The 25,119-nt window shown below is 36.9% G+C and overlaps 1 protein-coding gene across 3 annotated transcripts in view; it reads left to right on the forward strand.

The window, feature by feature from the left end:
* The first annotated feature begins 569 nt into the window (after positions 1-569).
* The window catches only part of sphkap (SPHK1 interactor, AKAP domain containing), a 104,330-nt gene continuing 79,780 nt past the window's right edge, over positions 570-25,119 (forward strand). For 2 of the 3 annotated variants that reach the window (XM_058079041.2, XM_078793004.1), the window contains exon 1: positions 570-707. The gene's annotated coding sequence lies outside the window, so the exon portion shown is untranslated. The remainder of the gene's footprint in view (positions 708-25,119) is intronic. The other variant, XM_058079047.2, reaches the window with a different exon arrangement.

Genomic DNA, 25,119 nt, shown 5'->3' on the forward strand with positions numbered 1-25,119 from the left:
AAAGAGTATAAATGTGACTATAGTCGTGTTTTGTCATGTCTACAGGGCTCTAATAATGCTTTGTTCATTTTAATCTGAAAAAAATCATTTGTCTACCCACCAACTATATGTGGTTTCTTAAGTTTTTATTATTTGCCGTTTTATTATTATTATTATTATATTTATTTATTTATTACTTCTTGATTTGTTTATTTATTTTTCATTTTATTTTGTATAGAAAAATAAAAAGTAAGATATTTGAGAACAGTGGAATGTTTTATCAGCGCTTTTCTTGTAGAAAATTGGAACCAAAGCAAAGTTTTTAAAATTAATTTTGTTTTTAATAAACGCGTTTTTTTTTGGAATACCTGATGCGGCCCAGTCTCACCCAGACCCGATCTCCAGTGGCCCCCAAGTAAATTGAATTTGAGACCCCTGACATACAGTATAAGGTCCTAGTATTTGACTAATGCTATATAATGGCCACTTTAAGAAAACAGTGTACTGACACACCAACACTGGTGCATGCGACCTACTCTCTAGTGAGCCGTTGCTGCTTAGCACCCTACGCAGCAGGGATTAGGAGACAAGGAGACGTGCACACAAACATACATGTACACACAAGCCCTACAAGTGACCCGGACCCCGAGTCAAAGGGATGTAGGAGCATTCGAAGCGACAGGTGAACAGGAACAGGAACAGGGACTAAAAAACCTTTGTGATTGTCGGTGAGTACGAACATGCTACATTTGGTTAATAGAGTAGATGTTATACTTGTGTGTGTTTTATTAGCTTGTCATCTTTTGTCAAAGGGTTAACAAACATATAGTACAAACATATTGTACTTGTTGTGTTTTCCAGGGCCTTCGCTAATTGAATGAGCTGACACACAAGAGTGTATTAAATATCTCTATGGTGGATGACTGCTCAAACCGTTCAGCACAAAGAGGAATTATAGGCAGGGTAACTGGATTAGAGTCAGGTGGTGTAGCCGGTTTCTGCAGCATCACAGGAGGAAATGCTTGCTTTGTGTTTTTTTTTTTTTTTTTTTAATTTGATAGAAATATCACTTCATCATTTATACAACACTGCATCACTGCAACCTTCTTAGCTTTGTGGATGTTGTCGTTCTGTAGCAAATGTTGTCAGTAACTGGCAAGAGGTGCAATGCTGAGTTGGTGGTTGTCATTAAGAACCGACAGGAGCGGTTCGCATGAATAGCCCCGTATACATGGACCCAAATATTCCAATTCCATTTGGGTTATTTGCTGAAACTGTCAGAATCTAACCTTTGTATACACCTTATTCCGAAAGAAAAGTGCCAATCCGATGGAAGCCGCATGATAGCCTATTTGGAGTTTGAACCGAAAAAGACCATGACAACCAATCGGACAAAAGCAACAATATCCACGAATACATGGACCCAAATATTCCAATTCCATTCGGGTTATTTGCTCAAACGGAAAGATTCTAACCTTTGTATACACATCATTCCGAAAGAAAAGTGCCATTCCGATGGAAGCCGCATGATAGAGTTTGAACCGAAAGACCATGACAACCAATCGGACGAAAGCAACAATATCCACGTATACATGGATCCAAATATTCCAATTCCATTCAGGTTATTTGCTCAAACAGGAAGAATCTAACCTTTGTATACACCTTATTCCGAAAGAAAAGTGCCAATCCGATGGAAGCCGCATGATAGCCTATTTGGAGTTTGAACCGAAAAAGACCATGACAACCAATCGGACAAAAGCAACAATATCCACGAATACATGGACCCAAATATTCCAATTCCATTCGGGTTATTTGCTCAAACGGAAAGATTCTAACCTTTGTATACACATCATTCCGAAAGAAAAGTGCCATTCCGATGGAAGCCGCATGATAGAGTTTGAACCGAAAGACCATGACAACCAATCGGACGAAAGCAACAATAGCCACGTATACATGGATCCAAATATTCCAATTCCATTCAGGTTATTTGCTCAAACTGTCAGAATCTAACCTTTGTATACACCTTATTCCGAAAGAAAAGTGCCAATCCGATGGAAGCCGCATGATAGCCTATTTGGAGTTTGAACCGAAAGACCATGACAACCAATCGGACAAATGCAACAATATCCACGTATACATGGACCCAAATATTCCAATTCCATTCGGGTTATTTGCTCAAACGGAAAGATTCCAACCTTTGTATACACCTCATTCCGAAAAAAATGTGCCAATCCGAATGAATATATAATCGGATTCACAGGGATGGAATATTCCTTTCCCCGATCCGATTGAGGTATCTTGTACCCGTTCAAACGGAAAGTTGTCAGATACCGGCCCGTCGCACACTGCTCATCATCTCAAGTCAGAAACATGTGTAAATCCCAACATCGCCCATCTGGGGTGCCATTGATGACAGGGGCGCCCGGAAAAAAAAAAAAAAAGTACTGTGAAGTGTTTTTAGGGTAAGGAACCAAGGAACCACTGAAACCAGAACCGCTACCCATTACTGAAGTAGACTGTGGTTTGCCAAGTTTGGCTAATCAGATGTCCTACAGACTCGATTACCCATCCTATCGTCAATCAACCGTCCCAAACATGCAATACACCTGGTGAGCAGAATACTAAATATCATCATGAATAATAGACCACTGAGGGACCACCGGGGAAATTCGGAACAAATATTGAAAAACACGTTTTATGAAGTATTCTATAACCACCACAAGAATAAAAAAATATTTTCTATTATTATGTCAACTATATTAGTAATACAAGTATAAAGGTGATTATGGGGTGTTATTTAATTAGGTTGTCTATGCTCTAACTCTGAAAAAAATCAATTTATAAATAAGGAATCTTACTTTGGCGAATTATTGTTTGTCTGTATGTACCTGAAGTCAGCTGGGATAGGCTCCAGCATACCTCTGTGACCCTAGTGAGGATAAGCAGCATAGAAAACGGATTGATATTGGAATACTACTTCGCAGAAATTCACTAATTCACCAATTAACTGCGATCAAGGAAGGATGACTGCATTCAGGATTAGAGCCACACAAAAAAATATATAAAAATATAAAAAACAATAAATGTCATATGCTCAGATCAGATGAGAAGTTATCATATAATAATCATACAGTAATGGAATCCTGTTCTGACCTGACCTTTAATCCATAGAGTAATTCACACACATTGTACAGTAAATGCATCATAGTCAATTTTAAATCCCTGTTTTTCCTCTCTCTCAATGCCGAGTCCCAATCCCAGTCTCTACAGGAAGCATTAAGAAGCGAGTTTCTCCATGAGCGTAATTACAGAGATCAAAATTACCAAGCATGCCAATAACTAGCTATTGTATGTTCCTCCCAGATCTCAGTTATGAATAGAATTTGGAACAATCTGCATCGACAAAATCCACTCCAAAATATGGTCCTGCCTTTCAGAACCGATCAGAAAAAAAAACATGACATGCTTCAGGTCATTAATTTGAAGAAAAACGTCAAGACTGCAGCAAAATTGGCTTCTATCTTCCATCTGGTGTTGAGGCTAAATATGGAGGTGACACGGACCCTCATAGGACCGTCCATCATACACCAACCACAGGGATGTGCAGAGCGCTTGAGTGACATTTTACATGCATGTCAATACTGTATGTGTGTCTGTGTGTCCGCTGGGGATATTATCCACAGAGTGTCCACAGAAGCGACCAGACATGCAGTGGACAACGATAGGGCTTCATGGAACTGGTGCGCAGTGGACTAAAACAGGAAGTAATATAGCAGCCTACAAGCCGAAGCTTGCTTTAATCAGCTTTTAACACGAATAGCACCAAATCTAAATTTGGATCAAATTTGGATGAATATGACTAAATTTTCATCATTTAGATCCGTACATTGTTCACAGAAATGTAAAAAAAAAAATGGCGCTATCTGACAATGGGTATCATCATTTACCAATAGGCTCCAGTTTCCCTGTGACACTAATGAGGACAAGCAGTATAGAAAATGACAGTGACGGGTCGTGATACAGGTTTCGGCATAACTAAAAAAAGATAATTAAAAAAAAAGCAGAATATGGTAATTCGCAAATGTTTTCATATACTTCCTAGAACCATTCATTCATTCATTCATTTTTGATCGCTTATCCTCATGAGGGTGCGGGGGTGCTGGAACCTATCCCAGCTGTCTTCGGGCGAGAGGCGGTCCAGGTAAACCCTGGACTGGTGGCCAGCCAATCACAGGGCACATATAGACAAACAACCATTCACACTCACATTCATACCATTCATATTTTGAAATTCATTAATTTCATTCATTCAGGGCAGCACGGCGGTCTAGTGGTTAGTGCGCCGTCCTCACAGCTAGGAGACCAGGGTTCAATTCCACCCTCGGGCATCTCTGTGTGGAGTTTGCATGTTCTCCCCGTGCATGCGTGGGTTTTCTCCGGGTACTCCGGTTTCCTCCCACATTCCAAAAACATGCTAGGTTAATTGGCGACTCCAAATTGTCCATGAATGAATTCATTTAATAATATTTTGACTTTATTCTTGTCACATCATAACATTTTCCACAACCTAATTTTCATAAAATTACAACTTTTCATTATTCATTCATTCATTTTCTACCGCTTTTTCCTCACGAGGGTCGCAGAGGGTGCTGGAGCCTATCCCAGCTGTCTTCAGGCGAGAGGCGGGGGAAAACCCTGGACTGGTGGCCAGCCAATCACAGGGCACATATAGCCAAACAACCATTCACACTCACATTCATACCTATGGACAATTTGGAGTCGCTAATTAACCTAGCATGTTTTTGGAATGTGGGAGGAAACCAGAGTACCCGGAGAACTCCACACAGTGATGGCCGAGGGTGGGATTGAATTTGGGTCTCCTAGCTGTTGAGGTCTGCGCGCTAACCACTCGACCGCCGTGCAGCCTAGAACCATTCATTTATTTGAAAACCGAAAAACATTTGTGTTCTTACCTTTTTATTAGTTTAGGAAGTATACAGTATTTCCTTGTCCAGGAAAAGTTCTGAGACTTTGTTGTAAAAGTCTGAGTTTGGGTTTCTAATCCCCCGTTTTGACAGTCAAATTTGTTCATTTATTCAGCAGAGCATAAAAATACTTTGCATGCATTCGATTAACTGTTAAGTGGTGCTAGCGGAAAAGAAAAACAAAACAAAGCAGAGATGCTGACTTTTCCTCTGAAAATAATGAATAGTTGTAATTTTATGAAAATTAGGTTGTGGAGAAAGTTATGATGTGACGAGAATAAAGTCAAAATATTATAGGACTAAAATCACAATTTCCTGCGATTGGCTGGCCAACAGTCCATGTTGTACCCTGCCTCTCACCTGAAGTCAGCTGGGATAGGCTCCAGCACCCCCGCGACCCTCGTGAGGATAAGCGGTAGAAAATGAATGAATGAATGAATGAATGAATGTAATTTTATGAAAATTAGGTTGTGGAAAACCTTATGATGTGACGAGAATAAAGTCAAAATATTATAGGACAAAAATCACAATTACCTGTGATTGGCTGGCCACCAGTCCAGGGTGTACCTCGCCTCTCGCCCGAAGTCGGCTGGGATAGGGTCCAGCACCCCCGTGACCCTCGTGAGGATAAGAAAATGAATGAATGAATGAATGTAATTTTATGAAAATTAGGTTGTGGAAAACCTTATGATGTGACGAGAATAAAGTCAAAATATTATAGGACTAAAATCACAATTACCTGTGATTGGCTGGCCACCAGTCCAGGGTGTACCCCGCCTCTCAACCGAAGACAGCTGAGATAGGCTCCAGCACAACCCCCGAGATCAACGTGAGGATAAGTGGTGGAAAATTAATGAATAAATGAATGAATAATGAAAAGTTGTCATTTTATGAAAATTAGGTTGTGGAAAATGTTATGATGTGATGATAATAAAGTCAAAATATTATAGGACTAAAATCACAATTACCTGTGATTGGCTAGCCACCAGTCCAGGGTGGACTCTGCCTTTCACACAAAGTCAGCTGGGATAGGCTCCAGCACCCCCGCGACCCTCGTGAGGATAAGCAGTAGAAAATGATTGAATGAATAATGAAAAGTTGTAATTTTATGAAAATTAGGTTGTGGAAAATGTTATGATGTGACGAGAATAAAGTCAAAATATTATAGGACTAAAATCACAATTACCTGTGATTGGCTGGCTCTCACCCAAAGTCAGCTGGGATAGGCTCCAGCATACTCCTATCACCCTAATGAGGATAAGCAGCATCGGAAATAGATGTGGCCTGTAAGGGTAAGTAGGGCGTAGTGGATGATGAAGGGAAAGAAAGGGGAAAGAGAGTGATAAAGCGGATGGATGGATGAATAAGAGAAGGCAAGACTGAAGTGTGTGAGAAATCAAGAGGAAAAGACGCGGGCAGGCGAGGTGTCCCGCTTGTAATCCTGTTGGCGACAGTGAGATCAGGCTGACATTGAAGCAGTCACCTCTGATGGGATTTTTCTCTTTGTTAAAAAAGCTGCAACACCACTTTGATTTCCTATAATTGAATCAGATTTCCGTGCCACAGTTGACCTGCTATTTGCTCTATGTTGGTGTCACTTAAGGTATCTCCTGTTTAATTGGATGGATTACTGTCAGCCGTGTTTACACTTGCCTTAATTTGCCCTAATTTGCCAAGGTAATGCATGTCATTTATTGGCTGAAAAGCATGACGCCTAGTTTGCAGTGTTTGCGTTATGTTTACGCATAAATGAAGCAATTCTTGATTGAAAAAGGTGCACATTATCACAAAAACGACCATGCTCCTGTGCAACTTTTTTAGTCTCAGTCTGTGTGTGTCTTTTATTCTCTCATATGTGTGAGAAGGATTCCTAAATCTTGAATCAACTCAAATTCAAACAATGCACAACGATGAGCCAATTCAAGAAACAATACAAGCAGTTGATGTTTAAATACAAGGATGAAGAGTCTTGAACCAGTCATGATGTGCTATATATATCACTATATTGACACTTACTATGGTACCCATTATCACCTCATATTTCGGTACGTGACAAAAATAAAATCAATTTTTTTCTTTTTAAATACAAAAAGGGAAGAGGACCAAGCACCGAACCGTGTACGTGTCAAAAATAAAAATAAAAATAAAAATAAAAATAAAAATAAAAATAAAAATAAAAATAAAAATAAAAATAAAAATAAAAATAAAAATAAAAATAAAAATAAAAATAAAAATAAAAATAAAAATAAAAATAAAAAATAATTTAAAAAAATAAAAAAGAGAAGAGGACCAAGCACCCAACCTTGGGGAACACCTTGGGGTAAAGGGGCTGTGGAGGAGGAGCAGCTATTTATGTGTTTACTATGGTACCCATTATGTCATTGTATGGTCATATCACCTAGTACTTCGGTACGTGTCCAAAAAAAAATTAAAATTAAAATTAAAATTAAAATTAAAATTAAAATTAAAATTAAAATTAAAATTAAAATTAAAATTAAAATTAAAATTAAAATTAAAATTAAAATTAAAATTAAAATTAAAATTAAAATTAAAATTAAAATTAAAATTAAAATTAAAAAGAGGACCAAGCACCGAACCTTGGGGAACACCTTGTATGGTCATATCACCTAGTACTTCGGTATGTGTCCAAAAAATAAAAATAAAAATAAAAATAAAAATAAAAATAAAAATAAAAATAAAAATAAAAATAAAAATAAAAATAAAAATAAAAATAAAAATAAAAATAAACATAAAAATAAAAATAAAAATAAAAATAAAAATAAAAATAAAAATAAAAATAAAAATAAAAATATATATTAGGAAAGCAGGAAGTGAACAAATTAAAAGTATCAGATGGAGTGGTAGGATTTAATAAGCTTTGCTTCTTCCTACTCCTTTTGGACACGTGGAACTGTGAACTGATTATGGGATGCACTCAATTGTAATCTGATGCATGTTCAAATGAAATAAAACCATTACCATTACCATTACCATTACCATTACCATTACCATTTCTATTACCATTACCATAAGATAAAGAGACCACTTAAGTAGCTACAGCGTGTGTACAGCAAGTGTTTTTTAATCAAAGAGGAATGGACCAATTCCCATTATCAAGCCTTCCTCGTTCTGGAGAACTAATCCTAGCATGCTGTGATGTGTGTGTGTGTTGCTGGGGTTACGCCTTGGAGGTCATACTAAGAAAACCATCCATTGTCGATATGGACCATAGACACATACAGTATATATAAAAAATCCCTCCCCCTGCCTACACCAACCAAACGTCAGCAGCACAATGGTCAAAAACATATTTTAAAGTCTCCAGGGATATGAGTTCACGGAACATTAGGGTAAATGGAGTGTTGTTTTGGTAATTGCTTTCCATACCTCATTTCCCTCTTTTTGTCTTTTTCTTGCTTAATGGACGTGCTCGTATGTGCAAAACTACTAAAGTCGAGGTTTTTGAGAAAATTCTATTTTTGTGAGTTGGCACTATCCCTAAGTACGAAGACAAATGAGCCTGGACTCTATCAGCTGGTGTTTGGGGATGACTGTGGACTTATCATAGACAGCCAAGGAGCCCCAGGATCCCCTGGCTCATCACCAGGCAGCAGATTACCTTCTCCCTTTAATCTTTTCATTGTTTACTGACGCACAGAGGGGCGTGCACCGATAAAAGCTTTGGTAAGTCTCTTTCTTAAAAAGATCTACGTACTTTGCCTGTGTAGCACCGAACGATTTATTGTCTTGGATCTGGTGCTGATCGACAACCTTGTTTATTAATCAGCCAATTGCTGATTAGGATTTTATCTACGTTTGTTTTACATTTTGCATGGTTTCCATTTGTGTTTTTTTGTTTTGTGTTTCTATGAGTGAGCTCCTCTTTTTATGGTGGAGTGAATCCGATGGAAGCCGTATGATAGCCTATTTGGAGTTTGAACCGAAAAAGACCATGAGAACCAATCGAACGAAAGCAACAATAGCCACGTATACATGGGCACAAATATTCCAATTCCATTCGGGTTATTTGCTCAAATGGAATAAGTCTAACCTTTGTATACACCTCATTCCGAAAGAAAAATGCCAATCCGAATGAATATATAATGGGATTCACAGGGATGGAATATTCCTTTCCCCAATCCGATTGAGGTATCTTGTACCCGCTCAATCGGTTGTCTTCTTCGTGGTCTTTTTCTTCTTCTGTTGTTTATTGGCGGTTGGCAAGCAGCTTTGGTGTGCATTAGCGCTATCTGTGGAACAGAATCTAAACCCTTCTATACGCCATTCACAAGTCCAGTTTTATTTTAAAAAAATTATATGGTTTTAAGTTTTAAATTATTTTAATAATAATTACTAAATTATTATTAAGTATTAGTTATTAATTATTAAATAATTATTATTAAAATGCTACTAAATATTATTAATTATTACTACTAATTATTATTATTAATAATAATAATAATTAATAATTAATTATTAATAATTAATAATAATTATTAATAATTATTATTTTAATAATTTTTAAATTATAAAATATTATAAATAAGATAAATTATAATATTATACTTTATCTTTTCCTGTTCCCGGGTGCGTTCTTTCAGCGAATGCTGAGATATGATGTAACACGCAGCTTCGATTTAAAAAAAAATGGAGGCCAGCAATCGGCACTGGACTGCTGCGGAAAGTTTGTTTTTGATTCAAACTAAATTTCAAGACTGGACGAAGGAAAAACTGGGAATACGGAGTTATTCCAACAAGTGAAAGAAAAACTCCAGGAAGTCGGTATCACGTGATATTGGTGTTTTCGTTTTACTGGGCATGCCCCATTGACTATTCTGGTTGATTATAGCGGCACATGTAGACACGTGATTGGAATATTCTTTTTCATGTATACCATTGCTTTCGGAAAGGTCATTCGGAAAGAGAAAAATTCCTAATGTAAACGTGGCTAATGAACACTTAGCCTAAATTCCAAACATCATGTCAGGATGAGGCACCATTGGCAAACACCCTCCTTACAGTGAAGCATGATGGCGGCACCATCCTAATGAATGGTTTTTGGTGGCAGTAACTGGGAGACGGCAAACATACAGCATACTTGGAGGGACGGAAGACGGCTTTGGCGAATGTAGCAGCCATCTTTTTATTATCTCACGATACACTAGTGCGATCCTCAGAGATGTCCCAGATCAACAGTTTGTAGAAGAATCATTTTATTCCTACATTGTGAAACACTGAATAACCTTATTCTACTCTCCATTGGCTCCCTCACAAAGAGTCTTTACCTAGAATTGGATTTTTAATCTTCCTAGATGGAGTGTGCTGTGTCTCCTTGTGACTGACTGCTTCCAAATATATTGCATGAGGAAAGGTCGCGGCCTCTAGGCTGATCTCAAATTGCTTTTTTGAGAACGGGGTCAGAGGCTGGCCGGGAATAAGTAGGGCTGTCGAGTGCCACAAATCTTTTCTTCTTGTCTCGCTTTTTATTTTCCCTCCAGCCACCTGGGAGTCTCCGGACTCGGATGGGATGTAGGATACAGTTGTCCCTTAGAACATCTTGGTTCATAATTTATGTACTTTTTGCCATAATTTAAGCATTTTTCAAGCATAAATATGGCTAAATGAACAAAAATACAACTATTAGGCTAGATTTAAAATGCTAGTTCGAAATTTTCAAACATGTGTACGTTTATATATACATAAATATTTTTATTTGTTTTGATTTTGGTTGATTTGTTGTGCTTTGGATGTTTTTCATGTTCGAAATAAAGAAGCTAGTTAAATTGTCAGAAGGCGGCACGGCACGGTGGTTGAGTGGTTAGCACGCAGACCTCACAGCTAGGAGACCAGGGTTCAATTCCACCCTCGGCCATCTCTGTGTGGAGTTTGCATGTTCTCCCCGTGCATGCGTGGGTTTTCTCCAGGTACTCCGGTTTTCTTCCCACATTCCGAAAACATGCTAGGTTAATTAGCGACTCCAAATTGTCCATAGGTATGAATGTGAGTGTGAATGGTTGTTTGTCTATATGTGCCCTGTGATTGGCTGGCCACCAGTCCAGGGTGTACCGCGCCTCTCGCCCGAAGACAGTTGGGATAGGCTCCAGCACCCCCCGCGACCCTCGTCAGGAAAAAGCGGTAGAAAATGAATGAATGAATGAATTGTCAGAAGCTTTTAATACATGCATTTTATCTTTCTTTTGTTAAAATACAGCAAAAATCTGCATATTTCAGACATAGTTGCAAATGGTGATTAATCATGATTAATTAATCATTTTGAAAACGGATTAATCTGATTAATTTTTTTAATCATTTGGCAGGCCTGGTTCAGAAACAGGTTTTCCAAGCTGTAAATAATAAAATATTCAATTAATAAAGAAGGAATCCTACTTTGACGAAAATCAATAATCACTGTTGGATATGGAATCAATTAATTATAATAAACAAGGGATTACTGTAGTTTGGAAAAAAAAACACTAAAAAAAATGTAATGCCTGCAAGAACAGTCACAGCAATGTCGTTCCCATTTTTACCTTCCCAATGCAGTACATATTGGGGACAATTAGACGCTAGCCAATAATTTCATATAAATATGATAACTGCCCCGCTTTGACACACACAATAACCAAGTAATCAATTCTAAAGCCCTGCTATGAACCTTTTTTTTTTTTAATCTGTTTTTTCTTTTCTAATGGAATAGTCCAAAATGAATGACTGTGAGTATGTGGACTTTAATTAGTGGATGGATGGAACTTAGATGGATGATTAGTCTTGTTTCCCTGCATGAATCCTTCAGCTCATTGCTTCACCATGTGCCGCTGCTGCTCATTAATATGCACTGTGGAGGAACCGTGTGGAGGGGGGTGGGGGGAGAGGCCAAAGCCATAGCAATTTCATTTCCTAAGCAGGGGCCTTTGAGGACTTCATTTCAAATGCCCTCCAACCTCAACTCAATTTGAATTGCATTTTGTGGTCCAGTGTGTACTCAATCTCTGTAAACTATGACTTCGTCTTTCCATTCAATCCAGGATTGCTATACTTTTTTGTATTTTTTGACATTTAAGGCCCCAGCTACATTAACGCTACTTGTTGCATGACATCTTTACTTTGTGGTTTGTGTATAGTTGTGTGAAAGTGTGCCTTCCAAAACATTGGAGAGTGTCTGGAAGAAGCAACTCAACAGGCTGTGATGTTCAAATGCTTTTATGTCAGTAGAATATTGTTTGTCTTCAGTCTGTTGTGCTTCATAAGCCACGTTGACATGAGGAGTTTTTCTCTTTCCGAATGACCTTTCCGAAAGCAATGGTATACATGGAAAGGAATATTCCAATGGCGTGTCTACATGCGGCGCTATAATCAACCAGAATAGTCAACGGGGCATGCCCAGAAAAACGTAAACACCAACATCACGTGATACCGACTTCCTGGAGTTTTTCTTTCACTTGTTGGAATAACTCCGTATTCCCAGTTTTTCGTTCGTCCAGTCTTGAAATTTAGTTTGAATCAAAAACAAACTTTGCTTAGCAGTCCAGTGCCGATTGCTGGCCTCCATTTTTTTAAATCGAAGAACGTCTGGAGCTGCATGTTACGTCATATCTCAGCATTCGTTGAAAGAACGCACCCAGGAACAGGAAAAGATAAAGTATAATATTGTAATTTATTTTATTTATATTTTATAATTTAAAAAAATATTAAAATAATAATTAATAATAATTAATATTATAAATACAAATTTTAATAATTAATTAATTAATATTAGTTATTATTATTAACATTAACATTAACATTAACATTAACATTAACATTAACATTAACATTAACATTAACATTAACATTAACATTAATATTAATTTAAAGCCATATAATTTTTTTTAAATAAAAGTGGACTTGTGAATGGCGTATAGAAGGGTTTAGATTAGGGGTGGGCAAACTTTTTGACTGGGGGGGCATTGATTTAACAAAATTGACGGGGGGGCCAGATTCTATATTTTACACGTAACAGTCCTGGAATTATTTATCTGTAAAAGTGTCATGCAATATGCTATATGTGTACTTTGAGATCATTTATTTGATGTAAAGTGCATTAAAAATTTATGAAATAAACATTTATAATAATAATAATAAATGTATTATTATTGTATATTATTGTTAATAATAATAATAATATACTACTACTACTAATAATGATGCTACTACTACTAATAACATATTATTATTATTATTATTATTATTATTATTCAAGCCAAGTTGTATGTTGAGTTTAAATGAAATACTTTGGAAAGATTGGGCGGGCCGTATTCAAACACTTGGCGGGCCGGATGCGGCCCCCGGGCCGTAGTTTGCCCACCCCTGGTTTAGATTCTGTTCCACAGATGGCGCTAATGCACACCAAAGCTGCTTGCCAACTGCCAATAAACAACAGAAGAAGAAAAACACCAGGAAGAAGAACGCAGTCTGACAACTTTCCGTTTGAGCGGGTACAAGATACCTCAATCGGATTGGGGAAAGGAATATTCCACCCCTGGGAATCCCATTATATATTCATTCGGATTGGCACTTTTTTTTTTTTCGGAATGAGGTGTATACAAAAGGTTAGATTCTTTCCGTTTGAGCAAATAACCCGAATGGAATTGGAATATTTGCGTCCATGTATACGTGGCTGTTGTGTGGAATCGATGACATTTAATTAAACTGATATGGCGAATGAACAACGCAATAGATCACTAGATCCACTCCTCATCGAGATAAGAGATAAGCCACCTTGCCTGGTACACAGGTCAAGAGTAGAGGTTGACTTATGTGCCCCCCCCCCTTCCCAAATACTATATGTGGTTGAATTATTATGCAAATGGTGTCAAAGGAAAAAAAGGAAAGAGAGCAATTCTAAAATGTGATGACTATCAGCTACTTTGTGATGGACATTGACCGCGCGTTCGAGTGCTGCAAATGACAGACACCTTTTGAATTTGGTGCTAATCATACTTTATGTGTCCCCTCTTTCGTTGAGTCCTAAATTAGATCCATTTGAATGTTTATTTTTAGTCTACCTGTCTGAACCTCAAGCGTCCAGCCAATATTAGCATGAAGCCGAGGAGAATAATCACGTCACATTAGTCATTCATCAAAGGAAATATCATATTTTTATTGTCCTTTGTTCAGACTTTTTCTTTCTGAGCGGGAAGAGAGAGAGCAGTATGTGGTTTTTTTTTTTTTTTTTTTTTTTTCCTGTGTGTCTGCCTGCGTGAGTGCTCCAGAGGAAACGACAAAACAAAAAGTGCTTTTTAGTAGAAGGTCAAAATGAAATGGTGTTTTCTGGCTCCCAGTTGATTTGCCACCCCACACAGGAATTGAGACAACAACAAATGTTGCGAGAGTGACTCACCATGCTGTAAAAGGCGATTAAATTTGCCTTTTCTCTCCCCCCCCCCCCCCCTTTCTGCACTCGCCGAGTAATGGTCCTATCTCCCTACAGATCATGACCATCGTCATGAAATGTCGTGCGGTGACACCATCATCTCTTCTTTATTGCAAATGTTCTAGTATTGTGTTCTAGTAAGTTTTTAACCCTCCTCTTGTGTTTACATTTTAATGCATAAAAAGAATCTCATAACATTTTGTTTATTGACTTTGTCAGGAAACTCTATTTCAACAAAATAAAACAGAAAAAATAATTTTTACTACATTTTAAAATGGCCTGGTTGAAATTATGACCACTGTATTGTCGGTTTCGACCCGGTTATAATGATATGACTATAAAGCAATATTTTTGACTTTGTCAGGAAACTCTATTTCAACAAAATAAAAACAAAAAAATAATTTTTACTACATTTTAAAATGGCCTGGTTGAAATTATGACCACTGTATTGTTAGCAATATTTTGAGCCACAACCGAAATCATAAGTGTACAATTAGCCAACACAATGACAACCAGCTCCTCTTCTCATCATGGAAGCTTCAGGGGATTCTCATTTTGACCGATTTTCCAGTATACCAGCAGAAAAACAAGGTCCAGTTTACATGTGAGGTGAATTCACTCATTTGACTGATGGCTGATTTCACTTTTACAATTTGGATCATGGAAAGAATGGCAAGAAGTACAGTGAACCAAGATCTGGACCTGTTCTGCTTTTTCATTTCACTTTATACTAAAGTTCTGTTGATGAAAACAATCACTTTTTCTACCTTTTCTTGACATTTATATATATGGGTCAAAATTCACCCGAACACCATAGATCAGGGGTCTCAAACACGCGGCCCGCGGGCCAAATGTGGCACGCAGGACACTACTTTGAGGCCTCCGCCTTGATATGAAAGTTTAATGTTAGTGCGGCACGCGCAAGTTTGATATGGATGCTGTATGGTATCATGTACCCAGAAAAAATTATTACGTTTGATTCATGTTCATGTTAAAGGTTAAATAACTGTTAATAGTTATCCTCCCTATCCATGTGGAAGTGGTAAGTTTTTGGCTATTTAAGTTGAAAGGAAATAACTTGAAGGCTACCGTTTAGGTCGCTAGCTCTCTAGTTTGCGAGTTAGCATGTGTCTCAAGACCCTGCAGTTGCGCAATATGTTGTAAATAAAAAGAGTATAAATGTGACTAAAGTCGTGTTTTGTCATATCTACAGGGCTCTAATAATGCTTTGTTCATTTTAATCTGAAAAAAAATAATTTGTCTACCCACCAACTATATGTGGTTTCTTAAGTTTTTATTATTTGCCGTTTTATTATTATTATTATTATTATATTTATTTATTACTGATTGATTGATTTTCTTTATTCTTGATTTGTTTATTTATTTTTCATCTTATCTTGTGCAGAAAAATAAAAAGTAAGATATTTGAGAACAGTGGAATGTTTTATCAGAGCTTTTATTGTAGAAAATCGGAACCAAAGCACTGAAAAAGTTTGTATATTTTTCTGTTTTTAATAAATGCGTTTTTTTTTTTTTTTTTTTTTTTTTTTGGAAAACCTGATGCGGCCCAGCCTTGCCCAGACCCTAGCTCCAGTGGCCCCCAAGTAAATTGAGTTTGAGACCCCTGCCATAGATGTTTCTTTAGTGATTAATACTAAAATGAGAAAATAAATAAAACTAATTGATTTAAGAGATATGTTCTATAGCCGTCAGTGATAGCCAGGTAACAAAATAACCTTTAATTTATTAATATGATTCTTTTGAGGTTCATTTGACCATTTTTGGAAATAGAAATGGAGGGGTATAGTGACAAAAAAAGGCCTACATGCCCACACCAAAATTAATAAAACCAATATTTTCATGGATGAGGAAGCCTAAGAAGGTAACCAAGAGATGATAAATTTGATAGTAACTTATTGTTTTATTGTATTTTATAGCTGATTTAATACATGGGTCAAAACCAACCCGCTAACATAAGAGATGATACCAGAAATCGAACACAAGAGGAAGGTTAAAACTCATATTGTCCTAATGTACAAGCAGCAGTGCATCTCTTGATAGTTGTTCATTATATATGTGCCATCACACGCTATTGACCAGGGTATCAAGTCCTGATTTGGCTTTTACTTTGAAATTGAATACCATCCTTGAAGGCAGAGAGCATTTTTTTTTTGGAAGCTTCCCAAGATACCCTGCAGATTGCTTATTTCACGGCTCATGTGCATAATTTGACCAAATTCAGCGGTGACGGATATACCTGCGAGGGTATGTGCGGCTACCTGCATCGTCCGTTGCAAATACCCGCCTTGCCCTCAATTCCACCCTCAACGCACACACCTTGAATAACTCCTATTATTGCAGTCTGGGCTCATTTCGGAAAAGGAGGATAAAAAGAGAGGCAAATAAACATCAGTAATGATGTTTTTGACCAGTTGAACTTATATGTTAAGTACATTGGTTGGTCATTCTACAGCCTGCTCTGTTCGTGATTCATTTTTCGGAATGGAAATAAGTAGTTCTGGGTTCAAAACTGGTTATGGTGTGGACTTTATATACAGTCCAAAAACATGCATGTTCGGTTAATCGGTAAAAAACCAAAAAATCAGGTCATTAGGTGATTAGAAACTCTCACTTGAAGAGGTACAAAAATAGATTCAAGCCAGGGGACTCAAACTCAATTTACCTGGGCGCCACTGGAGCTAGGGTCTGGGCGGGGCTGGGCCGCATCAGGTTTTCCAAAAAAAAAAACAACAACTTTGCTTTGGTTCCGATTTTCTACAAGAAAAGCTCTGATAAAACATTCCACTGTTCTCAAATATCTTAATTTTTATTTTTCTACACAAAATAAGATGAAAAATAAATAAACAAATCAAGAATAAAGAAAATCAATCAATCAGTAATAAATAAATAAATATAATAATAATAATAAAATGGCAAATAATAAAAACTTAAGAAACCACATATAGTTAGTGGGTAGACAAATTATTTTTTCATATTAAAATTAACAAAGAATTATTAGAGCCCTGTAGACATGACAAAACACGACTATAGTCACATTTATACTCTTTTTATTTACAACATATTGCGCAACTGCAGGGTCTTGAGACACATGCTAACTCGCAAACTAGAGAGCTAGCGACCTAAACGGTAGCCTCCAAGTTATTTCCTTTAAACTTAAATAGCCAAAAACTTACCACTTCCACACGGATAGGGAGGATAACTATTAACAGTTATTTAACCTTTAACATGAACATTAATCAAACGTAATAATTTTTTCTGGGTACATGATACCATACAGCATCCATATCAACATTAAACTTTCATATCAAGGCGGGGGCCTCAAACTAGTGTCCTGCGGGCCACATTTGGCCCGCAGGCCGCGTGTTTGAGACCCCTGATTCAAGCCATCACCTTGGGTATTTGCACTCTAAACTGTGTTTTCATGGTTCCTTATGAGCATTGATCCTGTGAATAAAAAATGACACAGTCGGAGGTCAACCTCATTATAGCTGTTGGTCACAGCTCCTCACATAGTTCAGCTTTGCAATTGTTCCATTGTCGGCGGCAATTTGAAATGTTTACACGCTTTTAACCTCTCTGTGGACAGCTGATACTTAGGAATGACAGTGTGACAAGTTGGGAGTCTGTCCACAATTATAGGAGCCCCATTTTTTTTAATAATAAATGTAATTTTTAATAAAATAAAAAATTTAAAAAACTAACAAAATTAAAAATTAAAAATTAAAAATTAAAAATTAAAAATTAAAAATTAAAAATTAAAAATTAAAAATTAAAAATTAAAAATTAAAAATTAAAAATTAAAAATTAAAAATTAAAAATTAAAAAAAATTACAAAATTACAAATGAATAAAAATAAACGTTAAACTATATTCGGAAAGCAGGAAGTGCCGGTGAACCCGGTGTGATTCAATCAAATCAACAACACGAGAAAGATTGACGGATCTGAAGACATCGCTGCCAACATTTATGTAAACATAAATATGTAAAAAAGTCAACAGAGCCTTATTATCCAATGCAAATGCTGACTGGTATGGGTTAGCATGTTAGCTTGACAAACAGGAGATCGGGGGTTTGAACGTCTGTTGGAACGTCATAAAAATACATAAACATAAATTTGGTGTAAAAATAAGCTGGGTACTGTTAAGAATGAAACAATAAAATCCTGCACACAAGGAGGGCTGCATGGTGGTCTAGTGGTTAGCGTTCAGACATCACAGCTAGGAGACCCGAGTTCAATTCCACCAGAGTTTGCATGTTCTCCCCGTGTATGTTTTCTTCGGGTACTCCGGTTTCCTCCCATATTCCAAAAACATGCTAGGTTAATTAGCGACTCCAAATTGTCCATAGGTATGAATGTGAGTGTGAATGGTTGTTTGTCTATATGTGCCCTGTGATTGGCTGGCAACCAGTCCAGGGTGTACCCCGCCTCTAGCCTGAAGACTCCAGCATGAATGAATGTTGCACAAAAGTATTGGGGCACCATTCGATGATTACACCCCCCCCCTCCCCTTTCTGAGGTGCGTCCTTTGCAAAATAAATACCACAAAAACAAATTACAGCAAACTGTGCAAAGTTAATCCTTTGATGCTGGTCTAAATTGAGCTCCCATGATGGTACGCTGGGTTCTGGCATGACATGCTGATGATTTTTCAAATGCCAACAGATGACTTCGGGGGCATTTGACCGAAAAGGTTCCTTTGTTTATCACAGGAATTATTATAGCAAACACCCAAAATAAACTGTACCATAAATAAACCGCCAACCAGTGACTCCCTTATATCATTTCTAAAACTGGTTCAATGACTGCATGGATTTCATTTAGAACTTCCTCACCAGGTCACATTTTTGGACCCCAATTTATAGATTATTAGCTTATTTCTGACAGTCACGTTAGCCAGGTAACGTGTTTAATAGCTCTTCTCAGCACTTGACACTGAAAGTCATTTGCTTCATAACAACATGAAGGTGCCCCTCCATTAGTGACTTCAAGTGTTTCATAAATCAACATTTTGAAGGTCTTGTGGACCAGATTAGCACTTGAAGTGCTCACATCATCAAAATAGTAGATCTTCAAACTGCAAAAAGAAGACAAAAAGAAATCTATTGTAAACCAAACCAGCCTTGCCATCCATCACCAAATGTTCTCAGTTGGTTTTACACCAGAGGAACATGCAGGATGGTCCAAAAACTCTGGAAGACGTCCTTTGTCAGGCAGGAACTGCAGCGTTATCCTGTTGAAAAAGCAAATGGCTGCCACACAGATAAGGGCTTTTAGTCATGAGGGAAGCCCCCTGCAATATCTGCACATATATCCACCGTTTGACGCCCCTGCACAACCCAAACCTCCATTTTTCCACTGAAGAAATAGCACCCCAGCATAGATCAGAATGCACCACCTCCACTGTCCCGCATGGAAAACATTTCAGGTGGGATCTCCTTTCCTTTCATTGGTGTGAACACTGTGTACCTGTAAGCTAATTTACCACTGCGCTTCGCCTGCGCCAAGAATAGACCAGGTCGGAGCTGGTGAGCTTTCAGCTTTTCACCTTTAGCGTGCTGTTTTGTCATGAAATTGTCACTGCGCCAAGCTGAAAATTCCCTCCACGTCGAAATTTGCTGCGCACAGTGGTGCGCTAGACCAAATTACCACTGTGTGGGGTGCGCCAAGAAGAGTCTTGAACCAGTCATGATGTGCTATATATATCACTATATTGACACTTACTATGGTACCCATTATGTCAATGGATGGTCATATCACCTCCTACATCGGTACATGATTTAATTTAATTTAATTTAATTTAATTTAATTTAATTTAATTTAATTTAATTTAATTTAATTTAATTTAATTTAATTTAATTTAATTTAATTTAATTTAATTTAATTTAATTTAATTTAATTTAATTTAATTTAATTTATGTCACTGCGCCAGGCTGAAAATTCCCTCCACGCCCAAATTACGAAATTTGCTGCGCACAGTGGTGCGCTGGACCAAATTACCACTGTGTGGGGTGCGCCATGAAGAGTCTTGAACCAGTCATGATGTGCTATATATATCACTACATTGACACTTACTATGGTACCCATTATGTCATTGGATGCTCATATCACCGAGTACTTCGGTACATGATTTGATTTAATTTAATTTAATTTAATTTAATTTAATTTAATTTAATTTAATTTAATTTAATTTAATTTAATTTAATTTAATTTAATTTAATTTAATTTAATTTAATTTAATTTAATTTAATTTAAGTCACTGCGGCAAGCTAAAAATTCCCTCCACGCCTAAATTACGAAATTTGCTGCGCACAGTGGTGCGCTGGACCTAATTACCACTGCGTGGGGTGCGCCATGCGCCACGAATTTACAGCCCAAAATGTGAATATTACACTGTAATGCTGGATGTTGGCTACTGTGGTTCATCCATTACACAGGATATGCAGCATCCAGGATGCCCTGGATCAGATTTTGTGCCTGAAATGGAAATTGTATCATGTGACCCATGTTGTGCAGGTAAACCATATTTGGAGGGGGTCACATGGTGTGTAAATTAATTCATTTCCACTTTGCTCTCGCCTCTGGGTTGGTTCGTGTCGGAGGAAATGGACAGCAATGTAATCTTGGCATATGCTTCATTTTGCCATTAACTGTAATTGGCCCCCGGTTTTAAAGTGAGCAGCTTGCGGGAACAAACATTCTTCCACAGGGAGCTAAGCTGACAGATGCTCCGGTCTCTTTTCCTCCCTTTACATCTGTCAAGTTATGACTCTCTATCTTTCTCTCTAGTTTTTACTAAATGAATCTTAAGTGGATAAAAATGGGTCAGATCAGACTGAAACAAGTGATGAACAAAATCTAGCATTTTGGACAGGCATGTTTTCAAGGACGAGGTTTTGTTTTCTTGGGTATTCACCATATGTTGGTAATAATTCTTTTTTTTTAATATTATTATTTTTACATATATATATTTTTTTATATTATACATTTTTAAATTTTTTTTATATTATACATTTTTATACGTTCATGTCTTTGTCACGCATTGAGATTTTGGACTTTGTTCAGTAGTCTGTGAGATGCAAAAGCCTCAAAACTTGCATCTATGTGAATTATTATCATTCATCAGTGTAGAGTACATCTATATTTCATATATTAAATACATTTAATAAGCGTGTGAGTTATATTTAGGGCTTAAAAGCAGGATTGTGTTGCGAGTGAACAGCGGTAATCGAAGAGAGAAGGGGAGGCTTCTGGAACTTATCAGCTTTCCATTGGTCGCCAGCCAATTGCAGGGCTTAAAAATAAAAATAAAAATAAAAATAAAAATAAAAATAAAAATAAAAATAAAAATAAAAATAAAAATAAATATAAATATAAATATAAAAATAAAAATAAAAATAAAAATAAAAATAAAATGTAAACTATATTAGGAAAGCAGGAAGTGAACAAATTAGTATAAGTAAGTATCAGTAACAGTATCAGAGTCTTGAACCAGTCATGATGGGCTATATATATCACTATATTGACAATTACTATGGTACCCATTATGTCATTGGATGCTCATATCACCTCGTACTTCGGTACGAGGTACATTATTAAAAAAAAAACATAAAAAACCTTAAACAGTATTATGGAAAGCAGGAAGTGAACAAATGTAAGAGTTACTGATTGTAAAAGTACCAGATGGAGGGGTAGGATTTAATAAGCTTTGCTTCTTCCTACTCCTTTTGGACATGTGGAACTGGGAACTGATTATGGGATGCACTCAAGTGTAATCTGATGCATGTTCTAATGAAATAAAACCATTACCATTACCATTACCATAACCATTAAAAGTACACATTCACAATTCACTCTACCATTTGACATAATGTGACCATGTAAAGAATACTGCTGTGCTGTGTCATGTACTTCAGTACCAACATGTCTTATCACTGCTTGTACTTAGCTTACTTATGTAAACACCTCACATATTTTAAAGCGAGAAATAAAAACAGTCGACCTTCATATGAAGAAATAAACAGCCTGTTTATAGTCTAGAATGGCGTCAAGTGTATCCAGTATGTTGTATCTGATCAAAGTTGCTGAGTGGGTGGCGGACTGCTGCTCCATGTTCAAAGTTAGTACTTAAAAGCAGCGGGCAGCTAATTCCTGCACTTTATTGTGCCAAATGCATGCGTTTTTTTTACAAGCATAAGCAAGTTTGAATATGTCCTGTCAAGACATTAAGGGAGAGTATGCTCTGCAGATAGACAATGAGTGTGATCACACCGTTTGTAACACATCCCAAGTTCCCCACGCTCGTTTCAGATCTCACTGACAGTTTTTGCTCCCCAGCTACTAACTGATGAGTCAGCCTCGACGGAGAAAAGGGGACATTTTTTATGTTTTTTTTTCCTATTTGAGTCACACATCTCAGGGGACGGGGGTAATATAATGCTATATATTTATGTGTTATGTATAAAACGCAATACATGATACAGAGGCTCTTCCATAAGTGGGTCAAAAATGACCCATACTAGAATCAATATGCCAATTTTGCCATTTTGGTTAAGAATAATCACTTGTATTATATTTAGTATTGTATTTCGGAGTTGATAAGTTGATAAGAATCAAAGGTTCCTATTGGATTCCATAGAAAATGCATGCAGGTCATTTTTGACCCACTTATGGAAGGTCGGGGTAGTAACACAAATTCTTAAAATTTCTTAAAATGTATAAACGATAAGTTAAAAATGTGAACGGCTTGATACCAAAAACATGTTTTTTGAGGAATACCTGGAATATGAAATGATAAAAAAATTTCATTATGAAGATATTTCAAGAAAACAACCTGACCGGGTCATTTTTGACCCACTTATGGAAGGTTGGGGTAGTAACACAAAAACAAAAATTTCTTAAAATGTATAAAAGGTAAGTTAAAAATGTGAACGGCATGATATCAAAAACATGTTTTTTGAGGAATACCTGGAATATGAAATGATGAAAAATTTTCATTACGAAGATATTTCAAGAAAAAAACCTGACCGGGTCATTTTTGACCCACTTATGGAAGGTCGGGGTAGTAACACAAATTCTTAAAATTTCTTAAAATGTATAAACGATAAGTTAAAAATGTGAACGGCTTGATACCAAAAACATGTTTTTTGAGGAATACCTGGAATATGAAATGATAAAAAAATTTCATTATGAAGATATTTCAAGAAAACAACCTGACCGGGTCATTTTTGACCCACTTATGGAAGGTTGGGGTAGTAACACAAAAACAAAAATTTCTTAAAATGTATAAAAGGTAAGTTAAAAATGTGAATGGCATGATACCAAAAACATGTTTTTGAGGAATACCTGGAATATGAAATGATAAAAAAATTTCATTATGAAGATATTTCAAGAAAACAACCTGACCGGGTCATTTTTGACCCACTTATGGAAGGTTGGGGTAGTAACACAAAAACAAAACTTTCTTAAAATGTATAAAAGATAAGTTAAAAATGTGAATGGCATGATATCAAAAACATGTTTCTTGAGGAATACCTGGAATATGAAATGATAAAAAATTGTCATTACAAAGATATTTAAAGAAAATAACCTGACCGGGTCTCCTAGCTGTGAGGTCTGCGCGCTAACCACTCGACCACCGTGCAACCCAACATCAAATTAATACCACAATACACCGCTTATCCTCATGAGGGTTGCTGCCATGCTGGAGCCTATCCCAGCTGTTTTCGGGCGAGAGGCGGGGTACACCCTGGACTGGTGGCCAGCCAATCACAGGGCACATATAGACAAACAACCATTCACACTCACATTCATACCTATGGACAATTTGGAGTCGCCGATTAACCTAGCATGTTTTTGGAATGTGGGAGGAACTAACCACTTGTACACCGTGCAGCCATTAGTAAATAATTTATAGTTAATATTCTAAACAACATAAAATGATCTATATGTGTTTTACATGGTACAAGGTCGTTTCCCGTTCTGTGTTACATACAAGCTCCTTTTAAAATCCTGCGATACGGAATGTTAATATCGTCCTGCCATGGAAAACATTATGGTGCATCAACGATTGCTGCACTCAATCATATCATTGTCAACATATCGCATACTGTACAGTGCTGCAGGCTTGATGCTATCATGCATTATTATCCAGAGGAAGAAAGGGAGCATTTTGATTTCCCATGAAGGTCACCCTTCCTGTAATTCCTTCAACGTATTGATGGGAGTCCCATCTTGGCAGAAAAGAAAAGCGAATAAATATATCTGCCTCAATGTAATAATGCATGATATATATGACTTTTTCTACCAAAATAAATCTTTCAGTATTATAATTAATAGATATTTATGCAATTCCAATGACTTGTCTTCATGTTTTGCTCTTAAAAGCTGTGATATCTCCCCACACGCCCACAATGGCCTTCTTTCATCCCTCAGCATGTCATCCCTGCAAGAACTAATTACAGCCTTTAATTACACAGTATTTCCAGACACCTCAGCATTGCATTGGTTGGGCCAAAAACAGGATCAAATTGTGCTTCATGCACACAAAGTTGTGTGAGGCAAATTAAGATCCTAAACATGGCATCAGTACTGAGACAACATGCACATATAAGGTACATAATGTAAACAAGGGTAAAAATATAACTGCATAAAGTCATAATGCTGGCTGACATGATTTATTGCATCTTACATACGCAATCGGGGTGCCTGCTATTCATTTTAGG

The sequence above is a fragment of the Doryrhamphus excisus genome, linkage group LG8 (assembly GCF_037039965.1).
Source record: "Doryrhamphus excisus strain RoL-2023G ecotype Guam linkage group LG8, RoL_Dexc_Guam_v1.1, whole genome shotgun sequence".
NCBI lineage: Eukaryota > Metazoa > Chordata > Actinopteri > Syngnathiformes > Syngnathidae > Doryrhamphus > Doryrhamphus excisus.